The following is a 5,751-nucleotide window of genomic DNA, read 5'->3' on the forward strand; positions in this document are numbered from 1 at the left end:
TCTGATAAAAAATGTCTGTCTTTCTGAGGTTGGTGACTCTAAACTCATACTTTCCTTATGATCCTGAATAGCCATCTGTAGTGGACAAACTCAGTAATCCAACCATTCTGGTTCAGGGTTCTGTCCACATTATATACTAGGATCAGAAGTAGAATGTGTTGAGTAGGGAGGTAGTGTTCCTACACAAAGGCTTTATTAATGTACAAACTAGTGTATCTACTGTCTACTAGAGCTGTTGTTCAGATCTGGGGGGATTCTGAGAAGGGAGCTAAGAGGACAGGGACCTGGAGCTAGTGCCTAGAACATTCTCAGATAAACTGCTACTTGTTCTGAAGGGAACATACAGCTTGTGTAGCCTTGTTGTCTAAGAGGGTAAGTATATGTGCCAACATTTCCTTATTAACCTCTCTCTTTCAACAAGGACAGACTCATGTCCTCAGCTGTGAACTTAGCTAAGACTATCCCTGCTTGATACTATGGACAAACTACTGAGTAGTAAACAGGGCTAGGTAGTGTTCTGAACATTCTAAGATCTTAGAATATAGAAGTAACAGGTTGGATTGTACAGATTTAGACTCAGATGAAGTATAAAGAGAAGAATCAAAAGAATCAGAAGAAATAGGAGAACTATCTACTTTTGTTTCTGACTTTTTTCTTTCTAATAAATAATTTTGTTGATTTATTTTTTCTACTTTTTCTACTTTTTCTACTTTTCTTACTTTATTTACTTCTAATCCTACAGTGTCTATTGAATCAAAAGTGACTATTAAAAAATCTGAGTCATAGCCCTTCAGTACCACATTCACTGTTGGGCCTCTACAAAATCCTAGGGTACATAGTCAGAGTCTGAGAGTTCTGAGGTGACTTCCAGATTTGTAGAAAAGGCTTCTTACTACAAATCCTGCTTGTCACTTGTTATTACTTTAATGACCTAATAGATATACTGTTGCTTCTACAGGCAGTCCTTAATCTAGTGCCCTGACTTTCTGCAGGCAAAGTATGCTCCTTACTTTCAAGCTTCTCTAATGTCTATCAGAACAGATTGATTACAAATTATAGGCAGATTGATCTGAGAGTTCAGAACTGTTAGAGCTAAATGTATGTACAAGTGTTCTGTATAGACTTGATACATCCAAGCTACAGCTTGGTTAAAGGAGATAGTGTATGTCTTCCACTCAGTATAGGTGACCAGTTCTAGCATTATTCTAAGAATCTTATTAACCAGTTCCAGGTGAAGAGCTTTTTCAAGCATTCTGATAAGGACATTATCAAACCCAAGTATGAATCCTGCCTTCTGGGCCAGGATATTGAACTCCTGAAAGAAGGCATTAGTAGAACATTTACCCTGTCACAGAGATGTAAGCTTGTTCTACACATTACACTTCTCATTTAGATTGATGAAGGAAGTACAGAACTGCTCTATGAATTCTGAGTACAACTCATTGTTCTAAAGTTGGATCAGGCTTCCAATCTAATGGCCTTCAATCCAGTTCTGGGCCTAGGTGGCCACATTGCCTTCCTTCATAAAGGAGAGGACAAATAGGACACAATTGAGATCTGAGGATAGATTGGTCAAAGTAGTAGTCATGTATAGTTTGACTTGACACTAGAAGTCCTCAAAGTGCTGCCTATTAAAGTCTGAAGGGCAGACTATGTGTACTTTCTTTCTAGAACAAGTTGTGACTTTCAGAATGACCAGAACAGGTTCTAAAGGGGCTAGGGGCACATAGTTAGTAAAGGCCTCTTAGATGGAGGTCTATACATATTAAGCTAGTTCTGCTTGTAACTGCTGATCTGGTGGGACAGCAGGGGTGGCAGTCAGTATAGGAGGGTCCATGTTTATACTACAAAGGAATCAGTACTAAACTAAAAGGGGTAATGAATAGAAGAAGGGTGGCAAAAGTTTAAAAGAGGTTTAGGGAGTTTAAAATTTAAAAATGTAGAAGGGTTAGGACAAAGAAAAGAGATTAACACAATAGTGAGTACTGATGCTCAAAATGTAGGAGAGTTGTAGGGTGGTAATAGGTAGTCTTGATCTAATGTCAGTAACAGTGTAGAGGGAACCTGAAGGCTCAGTGAGGGGACCCAGGCTACAACTATTCTACACAACAGAAATACAGAACACAAGTACTAGAATGTAGTCAGAACTCACAGAACAGGTAGAGAGAGAGAGTAAGACAAGAGTAGAGTATATAGAGTGAGCCTAAGAGTACAGAACTACCTAGAGTAGACAAGATCAAGACTACAGGACCAGTCTGATCTCATACACCTATATATACTAAACTATACAAGAGTACTCAGGGAGCATGAGCCACTAAGAATGATAAGTCACAAAGAATGAAAGAAAGGAATGTCAAAGATAAAGGTACAAAGAATGAAGGGATGGACAAAGGGTAAGAGACTATAGAATGAACAAAGAATGAAGGGGTGGTCAAAGGAATGGAATGATGAAGTAAGGAAGGGTAGTAGTAAGAGTCAGTACACATATAGTCTATAGACAGTGCCCCTAAGGGACAGAAGTCCTGAGTTCTGGTATGGAAGGGTGCAGAACTCTCAGAACTGAAGGTATGAGAGTAGAGAACCATAACATATAGTACAGATAATTTAGTATACTTGGTTGTGTTATACTTAATAAGTATTATCAAACTACTCTATTAAATACTGAATCCATTTGATTCTACACAAACAATCTATTTTATTTGTCTATAAACCTTTAGTACTCCTATTTGAGTATACTAAATACAAATTGTCTTGTTCTGAAGACTACAATCACTCTATTACAAGACATACTATAATACTTGTAATCAGAACATACTATCTATAAGGACTTAGACACACCTATCTAAGTATTCTAAACACACATTGATTTATTAAAAATAACTTCAGACAGACTAGTTACTTTAAATACAATGAGTACCTAGTAATACTATATTCAAACACTGAACTACTTTATCTTACACTACAGAGATACATTATAATAATAATATCTTATATTACAGACAAACATTTGATATTATATTAATAATACAAATAATTAATATTATAAACAAAAGAGTAATGCTAGCAAAGCATAATAATAATATAAAGAAATACTATTACAAACATATGGAACAGTACTAAGGAAGTGCTAAACACTGTTGTAAACAAGTTCTGTTAAGTTCTGGGTTTGTTACTATATACAGAATGCTGACAGGACAAAAGTATCTTTGTTATAGTTAGGAATAAGAACTAGTCTATATACATGTAAGAACTCACCTTTGTTACAGTCAGGAATAAGAACTGGTACAACAAAGGTGAAAGATCAAAACTATATATACTAGAAATGAAACAAAGGTAGCTTATACCTAAAGGGGAAAACAATGTAAAAGATAAAAAGGAGGGTGTATACACTTAAGAATGAAGGGTATGTGACTCAGACAATAAGGAAACATAGTGTGAAGACAAAAGAGGAAATGTGTGTGACTCTAGAGTCCACACTAAGAAGGTCTAGGCTTGAGAGAAGGTCTAGGTTTAAGAATGTGGTTCTGTACTAGGAGAGGTACAGAACAGTATAGAAACTGTTGTAAGCTGTAGGATAGACTTACACCCTTCTCTCTTCTGAAACAATAGTACTCCTGTGTGAGTGTAAGGCTAACCATGCCTGTAGTACTTTAGGAGCTGTCCTTTAGAGTTTAGACTCTACCTTCTATTCATGTCCCTACTTACTCTATCCTTCCTATTCTACCAAATACTGCCAACCTTACCCCCTGTACCTTCTGTTTACAATCTACAATACTTTGTATACTTCCTTATCTCCTTCTACCAGCCCTAGTCAGTTGAGAGTGTGTTGTAGAAATAAGGCATTATTATTCAGGACATAGTACTTTAGCTAACTTGTATAGAACCTAGGAAAGGTCTGATTAGAGTCAGGTAGTTCTAACATATATTCTGACTTGTCTGAGTTAACTGTAATTATAAAGTACAGTCTATTATAATACAGTATAAACTTTATAGTATGTCCTAGTGTTTGTACAAGATAATCCTAATAGTAGTTATAAATAGAGAGTATAACTTAATCTCCTACTACAAAACAGTCCTCTGTAGTACAGTCCTGGTTAGTATAATGTGTCTAGCACATCTTTACTACTAGGAGAGTGTCTTACACCTCTACAATGTCTTAGTGTATACAGGTAAGGAATTTTACAGCTTGTGTCTCTAGGGAATCTGCTTATAATAGTTCTGAATATTGTGTAAGTAGTAAGACTGTCTGTAGCAAGTAACCATGTTGTAATTAGAACAGGGAATAATCTGTAGAGGTATTGACTGTGTTTATGAGACAGAATTGTATCTATAGGAGCTGAGCCTGCCACCCTTACTGTTAACAATCTATATAGAAGTATAACAGTTAGCTTACTGTTTTGTTAGTACACTCACTAGCACTATCTGTCTCTAAGTAGTATACTGTCAACATCTTCAGCTTTACACCTGTTTACACATAAAATACAGTCTAAAATCTAGACAGGAACAAGTAGTCCTGATTAGAAATGATTTCCTAAGGTAGACTGTTTTTATAATACTATTTATTAAAAAACAGTTCTACAAACTCCTCTACTATTATGTCTATTCTACAAGGCTCAATTCTAATGTCTGCTCTACCCAGCCTATCTGTCATTGTTACTATTCTATTGTATCTACTGTCTTCTAATAGTAGTCTAACAAAGTCAATCACAATACTCTCAAAACACACATTCAGGACTAGAAGCAAGTATAGTAGGCTAACAGGTTTTATAGTCAGGTTCTTGTTCTGTTGACACACATTACATCCAGGAATGTAATTCTACTCAAGATCCTAGTGTATATTAGGCTAATAGTATGAGTTGTGTAGAGGTAAGGTATGTTTTGTCTGTGCCAAAATGTTCTAGTTTATTATGTACAAGATAGTACAAGGTTTTGTAAACATTTCTAGTACTCAGAATCACTAACCAGTTGTCTAGGTATAGGAGCCTATAATCCTTCTAAGCTCCCTCTATACTTCTAAGGTTAGCACACAGTTTATAACAGAATTTGTCTGTGTTGTAACTGTTTCTGATTGTTGTAAGAAGATCAGAATCTGTAGAGATCTGTATAACTGTCCCTCCTAAGGCTTTCTAAGTAGGACTTCTGTTTTCTAGGTTAGAGTCAAAGTCTGAGTAGTGGGAAAGTGTATCTATGACTGTATTCTCCTCTCCCTTAATATAATGTAACTTGTAGTCATACTAGGAGAGGTTCTCTATCTACTAGGCTTGTCTTCTAAACAGATTCTACTGTGTATCCAAGTATTTGAGAGTATAATGATTAGTATAGACATAGAAATGTACTCTAAGGAGGTAAACCTGTCATTTCTTAAGTGTGTAGACAATTATAAGGAGTTCCTACTTGTGTAATAGGTAGTTATACTGTACACTATTATATTACTTAGACTCAAATGCTACAAGTCTTACAGTTTTCTATAAGGATCCAACACTAAGAACTACTCTAGTCCTAGAGTCACTTGTATTTATAGTTATATAGATTTGCTCACCTAAGTCATGGTTCACAGAGGTGAGACACTCTCTGCTAGTAACAATTGACTTGATAGCTTTAAAGGCCTGCTAATGTTCTAGTTTCCATTCTAGAAAAACCTTGTCACAATCCTTACTTATAAATAGGGAAAGAACTGTAGTGTGTTCTGCTAGGTGTAGAAAGTATACTATAATATAGTGTAACAGTCTGAGGAATTTACAGATGTCCCTT

This window comes from Fomitiporia mediterranea, assembly GCF_000271605.1.
Source record: "Fomitiporia mediterranea MF3/22 unplaced genomic scaffold FOMMEscaffold_4, whole genome shotgun sequence".
Lineage (NCBI taxonomy): Eukaryota > Fungi > Basidiomycota > Agaricomycetes > Hymenochaetales > Hymenochaetaceae > Fomitiporia > Fomitiporia mediterranea.